General features: G+C 45.6%; 1 protein-coding gene across 8 annotated transcripts in view; it reads left to right on the top strand.

Annotated features, from left to right (window-relative positions):
* MED12L (mediator complex subunit 12L) overlaps positions 1-18599 on the top strand; it is a 355610-nt gene that overhangs the window by 87097 nt on the left and 249914 nt on the right. The window lies entirely within an intron of this gene.

Here is an 18599-nt window from a genome sequence, read left to right as displayed (position 1 = left end):
TGCTCTGCCCCTGGTATATTGATTGGAACTATTGTTCTTGGCCTTTTTACCATCACTTCCATTATTTTAGTGTAAGCAGAAGTCCTTCATCTAGTGATTCAACTTTCTATGTGCTTTGGTTTTAACCAGGGGGGTTGTGTTTTAATATACAGCACATCCCAGGGCAGTGCGTGAATACTTGGGATCCTGGTCTCTGATAAATCTTCAGACCCTGTGTTAGTGAGGGCTCTCCAGGGAAGCAGAACCAATAGGAACAAATGTGTGTATGTGCGTTTCTATATCTGTAGCTGTCTGTCAAGACACGGGGTGGGGAACATGTGACCTGCAGGCCATATGGGGTCAACGAAATCATGAGGTCTGGCCCCGCAAAGGCAGTTGCAGGCAGGATTCCAAATTCAATAAATGTATAGCAGTTTTATAAGTTTTAAGTTGATAATTTTTTGAAAAGATTTATTTGTTGATTTGAAAGAGCTACATACATACACACACACAGAGTGAGAGAGAGCATGCCCCAGGTCTTCTTTTTGCTGGTCTGCTCCCAAAATAGTAGGGGCTGGGCCAGGCTGAAGCCAGGAGATTCTTCCAGGTCTCCCACTTGAGTGGCAGGGGCCCACACACTTGGGCCATCCTCCTCTGCTCTTCCCAGGCCATCAGCAGGAAGTTGGATCAGAAGTAGAGCAGCCAGGAGTAGAACTGGCACCTATATAGGATGCCAGTGTTGCAGGTGGCAGCCCAATCCACTGTGCCACAACCCTGGCCCCTTAAGTTGATAATTTCGTGTGGCTCGCAAATGATGTTATAAATATCAAAATGGCCCTTAGCAGGAGAAGGGTTCTCCACCTGTACCCTAAAGAGATGGGGCAGGCTGGACGTCCACAGAAGAGTTGATCTTGCAGAGTTGAGTCTGGGGGCAGAAGGTTCTCTTCCTCTGGGAACCTCAGACTCCTAAGGCTTCCAGCTGACTGAGTGGGGCCCAGTCATCCTTCGGGGGAGAGTCTGCTTTACCCAAAGCAACGGATCTAAATGTTAGTCACATCTGCAAAAGTGACTTCCCTGCAACATCGCCAGTGAGGTTTCACCAAAGAACTGGATACTCTGGTGTAGCCAAGGTGACACATAAAATTAACAATCACAGGTAATTTTTTTAAAAAAGTTATACTTCCTTGGCCATAGAACTGCTGTCATAGGACTTCCAACTTTTTTCCTTTTCTTGAAAGACGTTATTTGGGTTTAGGTTGGGGGGATAGAAAGTCGGCCATCTTTTCCCGAGAAAAGTGTGTGTAGTGTACTGAGCTTGTGCTAAGCCCCAGGAGCCCTGAGGTGGGCTTACAGACCCCTTTGGAGAACACCGTAGTTAGTTACTGTGTAAGTACCTTTGATTTTTTAAGCTGGGCTTTGGGGAAGGCACAGAAAGAACAATGCTGAACCTGCCCTTCCCTGCCTACACATGGACCTGGTCATTCCTGTTTTGGAATAACCTGTCATGTTGCCCTGCTTCTCAAAGGTGTGGTTCGTGACCATTGATGCCAATCGGAGTGAGCACGTTGTGAGCGAGGTCTAGAGCGTGAGCCTCGGCAGGAATGGTCCCCCCTGCTGTAGACTGCGCTGGAGTGCCATGCTGACTGCAGCGAGTCTGTCCCTGGGAACCTGAACGTTCACCTGTTTGTTTTTTTTTTTTTTGTTTTTTGTTTTTTTTTTTTAATTTGAAAGTCAGAGTTACACAGAGAAGGAGGGAGGGAGGGGTCTTCCATCCGCTAGTTTACTCCCCAGTTGTGTGCAATGGCTGGAACTGCGCTGATCTGAAGCCAGGAGCCAGGAGCTTCTTCTAGGTTTCCTTCATGGGTGTGGGGTCCCTGGGACTTGGGCCATCTTCCACTGCTTTCCCAGGCCACAGCAGAGAGCTGGATTGGAAGTGGAGCAGGCAGGACTCGAACTGGCAACTATATGTGATGCCAGTTCAGGTGGTAGCTTTACTTGCTACACCACAGTGCTGGCCACATTGCCTGTTTCTAATAATGACTTCCTTAGACAAGACAAACCAGATATATAATAGTACACAGAAGTGAGTCAACTGGAAGGAAATTAGGGATACCCAGGTTCAAGGTGTCCTCTTTGGGATGCTAAACTTCTTGTCCCAAGTGTCAGTAAAAGCTGCATCATGCCCTGTGAGGGCTTTCCCAGGCCCGTCAAAGCTATGTCAGTCTCGGGGTCAGGCTGTGTGACTTTCTAGTAAACAGAGTTGCCAACGTCAGTTATTTCCTCATGCACCCGTGGAGATTTAAGTTACCCACAAGCACCCTCACAAGAAGATGTTAAGAGCGCCTTATCCTGGGCAGAAATGGTTCTAGATCCATGCATGCTGTTGGTTAAGCAGTATTGCCCCCTGGGCAAAGGCTTGAGATACATGCAAGAAGACATTATCAGAATTTTGTTTAGATTATGTTTTTAAAAAACTCTGTTGTCTTAAGTTTTTCTCTTTTATAAAAGAGTTTATTTATTTGAAAGGTGGAGTTACAGAAAGAAAGGGGGAAAGATCTTCAACCCACTGGTTCACTCCCTAAATGGCCCCAACAGCCAGTTCTGAGCCAGGCCTAAGCCAGGAGCCAGGAGCTTCCTCTGGGTCTCCCACGTGGGTACAGGGTACATGGATGCCAGGGTCACAGGTCACGGTGGCCTAACCTGCTGTGCCACGATGCCAGCCCCTTGTGTAAGTTTTATAATGGACATAATTATTCTGGCAGTAATAGGACAAGAGGATATGAATAAATATGAGGAGGCTTCAAAAATATGTGGGAAAAATGGCATTGAGAGTTCTTTATTTTTGTGGAAAAAGACTTTGAAGTCCATGCATCGTTGCTTTTATAATATGCATCTTCCATGAACTTTTTGAAGGCCTTTTGAATATGTGTTTTGAGAGTTTTTGCTTAAAACAACAACAACAACAACAACAACCACCACTCTGAGCTGAAAGGATTAAGGGAGAAGAATTTGGAGGTCACAAGTCTAGGCTTCCCTAAAGGGGCTGTCTCTGCTTAGGTTGCAGGGTGATGCATGCCACTAGAGGGCGACATGTGCCCAGGGCTGAATCCTGGCTGCACTAGGAACACTCGTCCCTGGAGGGAATGTCATTCATTGTCTTACTGAATGCTGACTCAGCTCCAGAACTATTTGACGTGAGGCCATGGTTGCTTTGTGGTTAATGTGAGGATACCTCAGAACATCCATGGAAAATGAAGTTAAATGATACGTTTATTTTGATGTTAGAAGTCTTTGAGGTCCGTGCATAGTATTTTCATAATAGAATTATCTGTGAATTTTCTGAGGGACCCTTGGATGTCTTACGAGTAACACAAAAACTGCCTTTGAGAACTGCCATCTGGACTGGTCACCTTGACTCCAGCAGGGAGGAAATCTGGACAGCGAGACCCTTTATACTGTTAAATAGTAAATCAATTTTTAAAGTGTGACGCTGGCATCTCTGCGTGTGTGTTTGTATCCAGATATGTATGTGTATGTATGTAAATCCAACGTCTCACCTCTCTGTTGACTTTTCAGCGGGAACTTCTGTTTTCCTGATGAGCGAGTCTCCAGCCGTTTCTGGGATTGGGTGTGTGAGCTGGGGCACTGTGTTGGCACTGACCGGCTGTGTGCCTCAGAGCCCGTTCCTGTTCCATGGGCCTGTGGTACCAGTTCTGTTCATTCCTCAGGAGACTCCAGCCTTGGAGAATCGTAACCCACCGTACAAATAGGTTTCAAAAATTCTGGTTGGCAGCAGCCCTCAGGGAGCAGTCAGTATTCTATTGGAAGAGCCAAGATGATGACGGTATTCTCTGATACAGAGAAGTTGTTTATAAACCCAGCTCGCTTCTTGAAAATGCACTTCCTCTTTGTGTGTGTGTGTGTGTGTGTGTGTGTGTGTGTGTGTGTTTCATAACTTGTCTCAGGGCCTGAACAACATAATAGATCATCTGTAGCTGCAGTGGGTAGGAGGTGTCTTCCTACTGGAAGTCGCGACTCCATATGGTGGGGCCCTGGGTTGCACATCCTGCTTCCCCACGTCTGGGAAACTTTGAACTTCACCCTCGAGTCCTGTTTCTCTGCAACCACTTTGGGGGAATCCTGTCCTCTGTACTTCCTCGTAGGGAAGAGGAAGAGTGCTTGTCCAAATGGGAGAAGCCAGAGGGTGTGAAGTGCAGGTTTGGTTGTGTTGACTCTGTTTCAATACTTGGTGGAAGACCATTGGCAACTGTAAGGCATGGGCCCCGTGGGGGGCGCCCTGTGGTCCTGGGAGTGAGGTGGCACGTGATGCCGTGTGCCGGTCTCCGGCATGCCTTCAGTGACCTCACACGGAGTGGGTTTCCTTCACGCTCCCCCACCCTGTCCCCTGGTTGCCCACTTCCTCAGCTACTGCTGCAGCGTCAGAACTTGAGTAGGCTGGGACGGGAGGGGGCCATTTCAGCTTCCATAGTGTTACTGAGAGTACCGTGAGAGGTAAAAATCCCAACACATGCAGGTCTAGGCTGAGACACTTGTGTCCTGAGGGACCAGGGCACGTGAGAGGGTGGGGGTGTGAGGTGATCACCAAGCGGGCACATGTTGTCCGCCCCCAGGCGGCCCCGCCTGGCGTCTGCTCGGGACTGTGGCTCCACTGTTGCCTGATCCTCTGGCATTGCCAGAGAAGCTAGGTGGCGAGATCTGGAGGTAGACTGCCCTGATCTGCAGGCGCCGGGCAGGCAGGGGGTGCGTTCGGTGGCCATGCTCGCTCCGATGCCCACCACTTTCCAGCCGCTGGCACGCATTGTGTGCAGCACTTCTGTGCTCATTTAGCGTTCCAGAACCACTTCCACTCTGGATGCTGGGGGTGAGCAAGGCCGTATTCCAGACGCAGGCTCGTGACGGGGGTGCCCGATGCTGAGCTCCGCACGTATCTGTCACCCGTGGCCTCAGCCCTGAGGAGCAGGTCGCCTCAGCCTGCTTCCATCCTCTGGGCTTCTCTCCTTGCTTGGGCTGGGGGTGAGGGCAGAGCAGCTGCATCTTCGGGTCCCTCGGGGACAGGGATAGGAAGGAAGGTCTCTAAGGGTGGCAGGAAGCGCTGCCTTTTCACTTCTGTTTCTGCCCCCCCCCCCCCCCCCCCCCCCCGGAGCAAAGTGCATCCTGAGTAATGGAAAGGACAAGCCAGCTGCACTGGCCGAAGCTCTCTAATAAAATTGCAGTCTCGTCTGCATTTCCTCCTTGCCTGCACTACAGCCCGCCACGCACTAGATGCCTGCAGGCCTGCACTGCTACTATTGGTGTTTGTTTTATGCCTAGCCTGTCTCTGAAGAGTGATCTGAGCGGGGTGATGAGCTCGTACTGTTGTTTACACACACACTTTGGGTTGGCACAGGCCTGAGGTCTGGAGGTTCCGGAGGGTTTGCTTTACTCACCCCGGGCCCAATCGGGGCCGTGTGACCACCGCAATCTGCCAGACACAAGCTCCGTGTCTGTCACTGCTGTGGTTATTGCACATTGGTAGCTCCGCTGCTCACCTGCACTCCGCAGCCCCCAGCACCAGGCCCCGCCCAACAGGTGCACATCAGGTTTTACCGAGCTTGAATTTTGGAGCTCATCACAACGCCGCCGAGGCAGAGGCGTGACTGGGCCAAAGGCTTCTCTGAGCCTCGGCTTGCAAGGGTAGAGATGAGCGCAGTATCAAGACATCCGTGTGTGCGTCAGTCTCGTCTCCGGTGCCGGTGCAGGTGGGCAGGAGGAAAGGCGCGGGTAGTGGTAGGGCCGTGCCTGACAGGAGAACTCGGAGCTGTCACATGAGGTCAGTGTGTTTCTGCGGGGGCACTCGAGACGGTTCACTTACTGTTGCTGTGCCTCCATTTCCTCACCTGTGAGATGGGCATTCTGCTTCCTGGTGATGTGGAAGGGACACGACACCATGTCGGTAAGCCACTATCGACGGTGCCTAGCATGCAAAGGGACACTTGGTGGACAGCAGGTGCAGCGCTGACTGGCTGATGTGTTTGGAGAGGCAGCTGGACACTTTGGAGAAACGGAAGGGAGAGGATGAGGGACTTCTCATGGTGGGTCCCGTGGGGCTGTTGTAACCTCCCAAACGTGTGTCCACTGCACAGTGTGAATCCGCAAGGCACAGCCAAGATCTCTCGGGCTTTTCGTATTCCCCAGGATGGGAAGCTGCTAGGTGACGTCACCCCATCCAGGATGAGGCTGCTGCAGTGCAGTAGTCCCTCTGTGCCCACAGTGGGTCGGTTCCAGGCTGCACCCCCACCCCCATACCAAGAGCTGTGGATGCTCCAGTCCTTTCTCTAAACTGGCATTGTCTCTGCACACACCTGGGAGACTTTAAATCATTTCAGTCACCTAAAATCTATAAAGTGCTCAATGCAATGTAAAAGGGATGTAGAAACTTGTTACATTGTATCATTTTGAAAAGCACAAGAGAAAATACAAAATCTTTTTTTTTTTAAGTATTTTTGAACTGTGGTGAGAGGATGCAGAACCTGCCAACACAGGGGTCTGACTGTCCACGTTGGGGAAGAGGTCGTGTTCATTTAGCACTCAGGATTTTTGTTTGTGCTGCTAAATGTAAGCAACAACAGCAACAATCACTTCCTCAAGCCCAAGGCTCAAGAGGGTCAGGTGGCAAAGGCTGAGCGAGTGAGCGAGCGAGGCAGGCAGACATGGATGGCTTCCTGCCATGACCCTGGCGGGCTGCTCGTGTGGTATTAATACTGGTCATGGCACTACCAGAGCCATGGAGTACTTCTGGAGTTACCGTGTTTCCTACCTGACACCCAGAGGAAGTCTTATTCAGCTGTCACCGCTACTATTTTTTTCTTTAGATGAGCCTGTTTTTAAGATTTATTTATTTATTTGAAAGCCAGAGTTACACAGAGAAGGAGAGGAAGAGAGAGGTCTTCCATCTGCTGGTTCACTCCCTGATTGGCTACAAAGGCTGGAGCTGCGCTGATCCCAAGCCAGCAGCCTCTTCTAGGTCTCCCAAGCAGGTGCAGGGGCCCAAGGACTTGGGCCAAGTTCCACCGCTTTCCCAGGCCACAGCAGAGAGCTAGATCAGAAGTGGAGTTAGCTGGGTCTCGAACAGGTGCCCATATGGGATGCCAGCGCTGTAGGCAGCGGCTTTACCCACTACACCACAGCACTGGCCTCGAGCCTGTTTATTAAAGGTCGATTATCTCAGTGTTCTTTGGAAAGGTATTAACTTGGAAGGGAGGGCCTGGTGGGGAATCCATCTAGACAGAGATGGGCCTGTCAGCTTGCTTCTGAGCAAGTGCACAAGTGCCTTTTTTTTTTTTTTCTTTTTGGTGTACTCACCCACCCAGGCCATGTTTATATTGTTTAATTTTTTCCCTTCCTGTGAGACACTCTTTCTTTCTTTTGATCTTCTACTTTATCAATGAGGGAGCTAATGCTTAGGATAAGAAATTGTCCAAGCTCATCCTAGGTCCTCAGTGGGGAGTAGAGATTGGAATCCTAAATGATTCCAGGAGGACTCTAACTAGCATGTTTTCTTCAATGTACTGCTATTTTAAAAAATCCTTGTAAGTAATAATACAGCTGAACAAACAAGTTTCAGAGGTAGCATTGGAAAAAGGAGTGAGAAGCCTTTGTAATTGTCGTGAGTAGCTTCCTACATGCTGGTATTGGCAAGTTGAGACAGAATAATCTCCTAATTTATCTTCAGAAGCTTGTTTGACAGTTTTAACTTGGTAAACTATTGAAACTAGAAAATTCAGATCCTCAAGTTGAGCTTTATCTGGCCTGTGTTTATATCAAAGGCATTAGGCTTTGAATACTGGCTTTCCTGGCCCAAGAGCTGGGTGGCGTAAGACTGGGGATGTTATAACCTCCCAAAGTGCCAGTCACCTTGTGCAGTGACCTTGCTAATAGAATCCTCTTTGTGTGGTAGTATAGGGAATTGTTAGCAAATGCTAATTTCTGTGTTGGGTGGCTGGACACAACTTTGGCTTTTAAATGAGTCAAGCAAAGCCTTCTTATCTGTGTGTTACTTCATTTTTCATAAAAGGTGAATAGTAAAGTTGATTGTAGCATACAATGGTGATTGAAATTAAGCGGCCAGCGCCGTGGCTCAATAGGCTAATCCTCCGCCTTGCGGTGCCGGCACACAGGGTTCTAGTCCTGGTCGGGGCGCTGGATTGTGTCCTGGTTGCCTCTCTTCCAGGCCAGCTCTCTGCTGTGGCCAGGGAGTGCAGTGGAGGATGGCCCAAGTGCTTGGGCCCTGCACCCGCATGGGAGACCAGGAGAAGCACCTGGCTCCCGGCTTCAGATCAGTGCAATGCGCTGGCTGCAGCGCGCCAGCCACAGCTGCCATTGTGGGGTGTGTGGGGTGAACCAACGGCAAAAAGGAAGACCTTTCTCTCTGTCTCTGTCTCTCTCACTATCCACTCTGTCAAAAAAAAAAAAAAAAAAAATTAAGCACAGTGTTTTTAATTATTTGGAATATGAGGCATTTGCTTCGTGATTCTGATTCAGCTTATTTATGACTTCTTTTATGCAATTACATACATTTCAAAACTATTTTCTGTATTTGTGTTATTTAAATATTGATGGTTTAACTGAGGGACTAAAAATTCATTTTTGGTCATAGTGCAAATGACAGTTTGTTAAATAATCAGAAGGGTTATCTTAATTTTGTTTGATCTATCTCATTTGTTCTTGGAACTCACAACTGTGTTGTTGTTAACTGCTACTTAAAAGGACGGAAGAGCAATACTTTTTGCTTCCACCATGTCTGTTTTCCTTTTTTTAAAATAGTGAATGCTAAAAGATAGGCTTTTGAACACTTTTTCTTTTTTTAAAGATTTATTTATTTATTTGAAATAGTTACACAGAGAGAAAGGCAGAGAGAGAGTTGGCTTCAATGGCCGGAGATGTGCCAATCTGAAGCCAGCAGTCAGGAGCTTCCTCTAGGTCGCTCATGCGGGTGAAGGGCCCAAGCACTTGGGCTATCTTTCACTGCTTTCCCAGGCTACAGCAGAGAGCCGGATTGGAAGTGGAGCAGCTGGGACTTGAACCAGCACTCATATGTGATGCCGACACTGCAGGCGGCGGCTTAACCTGCTATACCACAGTGCTTGCCGATTTTTAGCACTTTTTAAATTTTTTTCAATTTTTAAAATTTGTAAAAGGTGAAGAAGTTTCATGTATTTCCTATATACAGATTTATGAGCAAAGTGATGCTTCCCACTCTACCTTCCCTCCTGCCCACGTTCCCACTCTCTCCTTTCTTATTCTTTAATTTTTACGATGACATCCTTTTAGTTTGTTTTGTAATCATAAGCTTAACCTTCCACTAACTAAAGAAGAAATAGAAGAAAAAAAAATCTGTCTTCTTAGATGTCATAGGGTCCAAAAGTGAGCAGCATTGATTCTAAGGATGTGAAACTAGGAAAACTTCTTTCTCCATCAAACAAATCGATCATCTCAAGTATTTTCTGGAAATGTGCACGTGGAAACAAAAATGCTCAACAGTGAGTATCAGTTGTGCTTCCATATGAGAGTTTGTGGTTCACTGGCTTTTAGTCTGAGGTTGAGCTAGCGAAGAGCTTCATTAAGTACTAGCTGCTCTGAAGTCTTTCCAATTTGTTGTTGTTTACAGGTGTGAGTCATTATTTTTTCACTGTTTTTTGCTTCCTTTTATGGCATTGTTTCATAATCCAGGTATTGTATTTAGAAAAATGCTCATTTAAAATAGCAGATACTTTGAGCAAGTGACTTTTGATTTCCAGGGGAAGCCTGTATTTCTGGTGTTCATAGTTACCTGCCCTTTATTTACTGAAGAATAGGAGACTTGTGGTTAACTTCTACAGACCATTAGGGTGTTCAGTGATTGAATAAACAAAGAGTTAGGCTTAATCTATTAGATTTGTGCCTGCCCTACTCCAGGAGAGATTAATGTAGCCAATACCTCTTAAGAAGAAAACCTTTTTTCACATTTAGAATATCTTTCTTATAGGCATAGATAGCACCATTGGTGATGATAATTTGCTGCAGAATGGATGATTTCACCATTTTTTAAAAATATTTTTATTTATTTATTTGAGAGGTAGAATTACAGACATAGGGAGAGGCAGAGAGAGAGAATTCTTCCATCTGCTGGTTCACTCCCCAGGTGGCTGCAACAGCCAGTACTGGGCAGATCCAAAGCCACGGACCAGAAGCTTCTTCCAGGTCTCCCATGTGGGTACAGAGGCCCAAGGACTTGGGCCATCTTCCACTGCTTTCCCAGGCCATTAGCAGAGAGCTGATTGAAAGAGGAGCAGCCAGGACTTGATCCGGCGCCCATATGGGATGCCCGTGCTGCAGGCAGAAGCTTAGCCTACTATGCCACACTGCCAGCCCCTGATTTCATCATTTTACCCGATGGATAAGTCTCAGATTCATGAGACCAGATTAATAAAGCTGATATTTGAAAGGGCCTGAATGGGTTATCAATGTTGTGTTTATTCATTTACTTATTTGCTCTTATTGTAGAAGTTTTTTTCTTTTTGTGATTTTTTAAAGGTTTAATTATTTATCTGAAAGGTGGAGTTTGGGGCCGGCATTGTGGTGTTGTGTGTAAAGCCACCGCCTGTACTGCTGGCATCCCCTACAGGTGCCGGTTCGAGTACTGGTTGCCCCAGTTCCGATCCAGCTCTCTGCTATGGCCTGGGAGAGCCATAGAAGGTGGCCCAAATCCTTGGGCCCCTGCACCTGCATGGGAGACCCGGAAGAAACCACTGGCTCCTGGCTTTGGATCAGCGCAGCTGTGACCATTGTGACCAATGGGGGTGTGAACCAGCAGATGGAAGACCTCTCTTTCTTTGCCTCTCTCTCTTTCTCTGCCTCACTGTGTAACTCTGACTTTCAAATATATATATATATATATGTATATTTAAAGGCAGAGTTACAGAGAAGGAGAGGCAGAGAGAGAGAGAGAGAGGTCTTCCATCTGCTGGTTTACTCCTTAGTTGGCTGCAATGGCTGGATCTGCGCTGATCTGAAGCCAGGAGCCAGGAGCTTCTTCCAGGTCTCCAATGTGTTTGTAGGGGTCCAAGGACTTGGGCCATCTTCTACTGCTTCCCCAGGCCATGCAGAGAACTGGATCAGAAGTGGAGCAGCCGGGACTCAAGCTGGTGCCCATATGGGATGCCAGCACTGTAGTCGGTGGCTTTACCTGCAACACCACAGCATCGGCCCCTCTGTGTAGTTTTTGAAGATGTCTCAGATGCATGAATTTCAGCTTTTTTTTTGGTCCAAAATAAGCTTAACTTTGAATTCTTTCAAACATGAATACATTTTTGATACTAGAAAATGTGTTTCAGCACACAGCTTGCACTTTTGTCTTACTCTTCTGCACAGGAAGGGGACATTTTGACCTAACTGTCCTATGTAGCTTTTAGCTGTTTGGTCATTCAGTCTATCCTTTGGCCTCAGCTTGTTCAACTGTAGAATCATAGGATTATTGGTAAAGAAAGCCGCAGAACAGAGCTCACAGGCCTGCGTTGTAGTGCAGTGAGCCAAGCCACCATCTGTGGCACTGGCATCCCATGTGAGTGCCTGCAGTTGCTCGTGGGAAAGCAGTGAAAGATGGCCCAAGTGCTCAAGCCTTTGCTACCTCTGGGAGACCCTGATGGAGTTGCAGGCTCCTGGCTTTGGTCTGGCCCAGTCCTGACTGTTGGGGCCTTTATCTGTCTTTCTCTTTCTCTCTCTCTCCACCCCCTCACCCCCACCTCTTGGCTGTTTATAAACTTTGCCTTTGAAACAAACAAATCTTAAAACAGAGCATCCTTGTGTAATAGCATATATTATAAATACCGGTAGTAACCACTGTGTGTGCTTGTGCCTATCGGAACCTGAAATCCAGGATGTGACATTCCAGCCTAGGTGATGGGACACCATAGTGGGCAATCAATCCTTCCTTGAAGCACCTGGGGGCAGAGTGAGGCGCAGCACCCAGAGAAGTGGGGCAGTGCTGGGCAGATACGGAGGAAAGAGTGGTGGGAGGACAGAGTGCAGCTCTATCCCAGGCTGCGAAGTACCCCTTCTGGAAAAGTCTCAGGATTTCCTGCTGGCCGTGCGTCTGGAACCTCCCCTTCCTGTATACCATCGACAGCCCTTTCCATCTGTCTTTTTCTGTGTGTCTTTAATCAGATACTGAAATCTCACTCTGCCTGCTGAACTATAGAAATACAACCAGATTTACGTAGTTTCACTGCTGAAGATAGTCTTTGCCCTGTGAACCATCCACATGGACCATTCTCCGCTTGTTAGGTGACCCTGCTTTTCTGTGATTTGATCCCTTCTGTGTATCTTTTACACTGAAGAGGGAAATCTCATTTGTCAGTTCTCGATGGGGGTGTTTTGTGGCATACTTCACTGTAGCCTGCAGCACAGATATCTTGTTACTCTGAGTTACATCCTTGGGCTGTAGTCCCAGAGATTGAGTTACTGTAGCAAATTATTTGGACATCTTAAATATTCTTGTCATATTATAGAAATGACCAGTGGACGTACCAGTTCTTCTTCCTACAAAGTAATGCATGAGAATATATTTGTGTCCAGTGCTTACAGGAAAGTGTGGTAGTGGAAGGTGCTCAACAAATGCTGAATGACTTAGTAAGTGAATGGATGTAAGAGACCCAGTTTCATGGCACCCCCTGTGCACTGTGTTGTCGTTAAATTTTCTCCTTAGGTTTTTAAATCTCCTTAGGTTTTTGTAGCCTGTATTTGCCATCCACCCATCAGTCCTCTGCTTCTGTAGTTCCTTGATCCGTGATCATATTTTCTACCTTTTATGTGTGTGTGTGAAAGAACTTGGAATTACTTTCCTGTTGCTGCAGTAACAAGTTATCAGAAATTTAGTGACTTAAGACAGTTATTCTCTTACAGTTACGGAGGGTAAGTTGTCACTCAGCCTTCCTGCTTTTGGAGTCTGGAGGAAGAAGCTGTTCCTTTCCCAGCTTCTCCTGCGCTCTTCAGGGTGTGGGCCCTTCTCCTACCCCCTTCAAAGCCACAACTCCGTTTATTCACACTGGCCCAAGCCCCTTTTGTTTCCAAGTCTAGGGATCAGGATGTGGATGTCATTGCTGGGGTGGGGACAAGGCTTTATTCTGACTGTCTCATGCTTCTTCTTTTGTTTATCTCTCTTTTGAAATATAGCTCATTCTTTAAGACATTTCTAGAAAGTTTATCTGAAGCAGGGTGGGGAACATTCGGCCTGCAGGCCCTGGGAGGCCAGCGGAAGTTGTTAGATCTGGCTCTGCCAAGGCAACCACAGGTGGAACTTGAAATTCACTAGACCTATAGCAGGCTCATTATTAAATTGAAAATTTTGCATGCCCTCCAAATGATGTGACAGATAGGCACGTGGTCCTTGGCAGAGAAATGGTTCCCCACCACTGCTAATAGCCTGCTAATCTCCGTCAGTCTCCTCTCTGTTCTCCTTGCATATTGTTGCCTTTCTCATGCCATTTTCTGTGCATCTAAAATACTTATCTATGAGTGTGTTTGTTATACTTACTTACCACCCAGTGGCGGGCAGAGCAGTATTTGTTTCCTTTCCTGAACAACCAAGTGACCTTGAATTCTTTCTTTCATGTTATTTTGAGTTAAAATAATATTTATTGAATTTCACTTCTCAAGCAATCATTGGTTGTTTTAAAGAAAAAAACTTATTTTTAGGGATTGTTTTTAGAGTGGCAAGACATTTCAGTCTACATATTTGAAATCCTGATGTCTTGACAATTAATTTGAAAATTAATGTCTGGCAGGCAGATGGAGGACAAGCTCTAATTTTTAAGAGTTGGCTGATGCAGAGTGGTGCAGGGGGCTTGTGGCTTCTGTGTGTGAGTTGCGAATGTATATGCGTTCAACTTTTCTTGTGGGAATACCCTGAAACTGATGTGTATAGGTTACATTTCACAAAGAATCTAAATAAGGCTGCTTGGTAACTCTGCTTAAAATGGGGACCAACAGTTTATATGTTTGGAGCAAAAAAGGTTTGACATGGGGCCGGCCTTGTGGTTTAGTGGGTAAAGGCTGTGACGCCAACATCCCATATGGGCGGGCACTGGTTCAAGGCCCAGTTGCTCCACTTTCTATCCAACTCCCTGCTGATGTGCCTGGGAAAGCAGCAGAGAATGGCCCCAGTGCTTGGGCTCCTGTACCCACATGGAAGATCTGGAAGAAGCTCCTGACTGCTGGCATTAGCCTGTCCAGCCCTTGCCGTTGCAGTGATTTGGGGAGTGAATCAGTGGGTGGAAGATTCTCTCTCTTTCTCTCTCTCTTCCTCCCTCCCTCCCTCCCTCCTTCTCTGTCTCTGTGTGTCTATCTCTTCCTCTGCATAACTCTGGCTTAAAAATAAATAAATAAATCTCAAAAAAAAAAAAAAAAAGATTTGACTGGGACAGTGTCTTGAAAAGTAATGTGAAAATTATAAATTATAAATTTATTCTTAGTGGTAATTCTAAATAATAAAGAATGGCCGGTGCCACAGCTCAATAGGCTAATCCTCCGCCTGCGGCGCCAGCACCCTGGGTTCTAGTCCCGGTCAGGGTGCCGGATTCTGTCCCGGTCGCCCCTCTTCCAGGCCAGCTCTCTGCTGTGGCCTGGGAGTGCAGTGGAGGATGGGCCCTGCACCCGCAAGGGAGACCAGGAGAAGCACCTGGCTCCTGCCTTTGTATCAGTGCCGTTCGCCAGCCGCAGCGGCCATTGGGGGTGAACCAATGGAAAAAGGAAAACCTTTCTCTCTGTCTCTCTCTCTCTCTCACTGTCCACTCTGCCTGTCAAAAAAATAAAAATAAAAAAAGGAATAACATACTTTGTGATCCATAGATAGAAAAAAGAGATCTTCCATCTGCTGGTTTACTCCATAAATGGCTGCAGTCCGACAGTCAGGGCTGATCCAGACTGAAGCCAGGAGCCCGGAACTCCGGGGTCTTCCATGTGGGTGGCAGGGATTTCCTCACAAGCACATTAGCAGGGAGATGGGTCAGAAGCAGAGCAGCTGGGGCTGGAACCGGTGCTCTGACATGGGATGTAGGTGCTACAGGCTGTAGCTCAGATCGCCACACCACAACATTGGCCTTAAAATTTTATATTCTAAAAGCTCAGTCTTTACAGTGACATTTTTCTCAAGGTTTTAATCTTTGATTTTCTTGATTTACTTAACTCTTAGCAAACAGAAATGGAGACCTCAAGTGCAGCAGATAGATTGCAACCTACATTCAAGTTGAGGTCTCAGATGTCAATGAAGTACAGTGGGACTTGGGTGCCTGTCTCCTGAGAGATGTGGATGACTGGACTTAATTCCTGCATCCACACTACTGAAATGTGTCTTTCCTTTATGAATAGCTGTCTTTTATTTTTTTCCCTCCAGCAGGTGGGAGAATAGGCATCAGATTTTTGAAAAATATTTTAATGCCTTGCATATTATGGGTATTAAAAGAAAGTACTTCACTGTTGCATTTGGAAGTGAATTGATCCCTTTGTCAAACTTGCTTCCTAGCACATGACCCCAGACCAGTGGTCAGATCCGTTAGCTTGGACACAGTCTCTTCCTTCGTGTGTGCTTTTCGTGCATCTCGATCTAGGTTTAGTTGGGTGAGTCAACTCATGAAAGACAAGTTTACCTTTTCCTATTCATTGGGCTTTATGTATCTATTTCAAGAAATTATCAAGGACCAGATCTCTTCAATGTAGAGCTGGATTCCATTGGACATTTTGTAAACTTAATTTCTGTCATTGCACAGTGGAAACACACTGTCTCACACACAAAGGTTGATTTAAATATTTTGTTGGAACAGGCAAACAACTACTTTATTCTTTTTGTTCCAAATTATCAACAAATTTTTTCAGTAATTTTTTTAATTGGCAGATTATTTTTTGTTATCAGAACACTTTTCTTGATTTGAATTTTTTGAGTGATTTTGCCTTTTAAATAAGTTGCTTAAGGAAGTAGCTCTAAAGACAGATCATCGTCCCTCTACCCCTCCTGGACTTTTGGGACTAATATAATCCCATATAAACCCTGCTTTATAAAAAACAAAAGGGGGGAATGTTAGGAAACTGGTGCAGTTTTAGCCAGGTGGCCGCATGGCCCAGCTACCTGAGCCAGGCCCCACCCCCATCCTAATGGGATTCGCTGCTCCTGCTTCCCTGCCTGTCCTCAGGCGAAGTTTTAAAAGAGCCTTTTCCTGAACACGTGCTCTCTTGGCTCTTGGTTCTTCTCTCCTTCGCTCTTGGCTCTTGGTTCTTCTCTCCTGCTCTCTTGGCCCTTCTCTTGTCTCTCTTCTCCCTCCTCTGTCTCTGTCTCTCTTACAGTCTCCTTCTCTTTTTCCTTCGCCACCCCTTCACTCCGGTCTGTAAACCCTTTCCCTTAAAAAAAAAAAAAAAAAAAAAAAAAAAAAAAAAAAAAAGTGAATTCTTTAAAATACTCCTGAAGAAAACATACCAGAAATGGCCCGAGTCTCTCATTGCCCTTGGCCTTAGGACATAGATTCTGTGCATAGATTCTATGCCTTCATTAGTAAAGAAATGTGTGTCAAACCTATTTTTCTTGTTGATTGCTTTGTCTTCTCATCACTTTTTTGTCTTCTTGTCTAAAGGTAAGTTCCTGGACGGAGTGGAACTAGTAGCAGTGGAAGTGCTAATTTAAGTGGTAGTTGGTGATATTTAAATCATTCCCCACCCTTAGCATTCTTTCCTTATCATGTTCATTTCCTCTAACTTTATTTCATTGTATTTTCAGTCTCTTATGTCCTCTAGTTTGTTTTATTTCCCCAATTTTGTAGTTGACTTGAATGAACTCCAATCTTGTTTATAACAAAGTGATATAAATTGCATCATGAACCAATTAAAAATTATATGCAAGACAAAAAAATAAATAAGTTGCTTAAAAAGATCCTCTTGTTTCTCAGTTTGCTGTCAATGTTTCTTAAAGCCATTTTGAGTTTTGTAAACATTCTAGGCTTATTTCTGATTCTGAATCTGTGTGCAAGTGTATTGTACCATGGATATTTTTTAAATGTTTATTTTATTTCTTTTGCATGAGAACAGTATTTTCTCACTCAAAATTTGCAAATAAATATCTAAGTATAAACATGGTAAAAGTAACACATTGGTGGGCATTTTATTTCTCAAGCATGTTTAAAATATGGAAGTGGCATACATTATTTAAAAGTTGAAAGATTGTAAGTTTCAGCTCATCATTTGTACTTTTATATAAATCATTGTTATAATGACCACCCAGCAGGCCTCAAAAGGATAATCTTGCAAATTTCATGCAGCATTGTGGTTGCACAATAACTTAATTGAGTAAGGACATGAAAAAGGGAAAGAAAGAAAATTTTAATTTAGCTAAGTAATTATTTTTTAAGTGAGATAAGTTAAAGTTGCTTTGATTGACAGGACAACCAGAAGGGTCAGTTATATCAATTTGGAGAGAGAAAATGTTTCTTAATGTTTCTGTTTCATGGACAGAAATATAATTTAGATTAGAACAAGCGGATTGAAAAATGCGTGCAAATGCTTTAGGAGTTATGTCAGGTCTTCTATTTTACTTTTGTAAATTGTGTTAGGACTACTGTTGGATTTATGCTGTAAGATTAGCCAACTACTGTGTTTGCCCTAAGTTGGAAGGAAGGTTTGTTCGTTTATTTATTTTAAAAAATATGTCTTTATTTGAAAAGCAGAGAGAGAGATGTAAAGACAGAGTTCTTCCATCTGATGGCTGTGGTGGCTGGGGCTGGGCTACCCAGAATCCAGGAGCCCAGAACTCCATCTGGATTTCCCACAGGGGTGGCAGGGGCCGAAATCCTTGGGCCAATTTCTGCTGCCTTCCCAGGAGTATTAACAAAGGAGGTGGATTGAAAGCAGAGCAGCTGAGACTGGAACTGGCACTCATATGGGATGCCCGTGTCATAGGCCACAGCTTAACCTGTGCCATAATGCCAGGCCCGTTTTTTTTTGTTTGTTTTTTGTTTTTGTATGTAATAACTCTTTATAGTGTTAACACCCCCAAAAGTGAATTCTCTTGCTTGATGCACAGGAAGCGAATTATTGACCCTAGGTAGGTAGAAGAAAAGAGGTATTTGTTGCAAATAGCAGAGTAAGGGGCCAGAGAACTATTGCTTAATTCCTGGGCTCCCCAAGGATTTGGGGGAAAGGTTCTTATTGGTTGAAGTTGGGCTTGGGAGGTGTGTGTTCAGCTCATGTCCAGGTACCTGGTTGGTTCATGGTGCTTGGGACCCTCCTTTGATTGGTCATATCATGTGCTTTTGGGAATTCTGATGATGGCAGAGTGGGCTGCAGTTATTCTAAGGGCTACATGCAAGTGGTGGTTACTTTGTGCTCAGGGCCTAGAGTTCTGGGAAAGAAACACCTCAAGAGAAGACCGGACATCAAGATGTTATCCCTAGGGAGTAGTAGTGACCTTGTGAGTCTTAGGTCCAGGGGTCCTGTAGGGCTGGCTGCACCATGACCTCAGCTTAGTGAGTTAATTTTAGTAAAATAACTTTAAAGGAGAGAGACTAGGAGCCCATGGGAGACCAGGACCTGGTCATAGCTAGGAT

The sequence above is a fragment of the Oryctolagus cuniculus genome, chromosome 4 (assembly GCF_964237555.1).
Source record: "Oryctolagus cuniculus chromosome 4, mOryCun1.1, whole genome shotgun sequence".
NCBI lineage: Eukaryota > Metazoa > Chordata > Mammalia > Lagomorpha > Leporidae > Oryctolagus > Oryctolagus cuniculus.
Note: the sequence above shows the minus strand (reverse complement) of the source record. Positions and strands in the feature narration are given on the sequence as shown.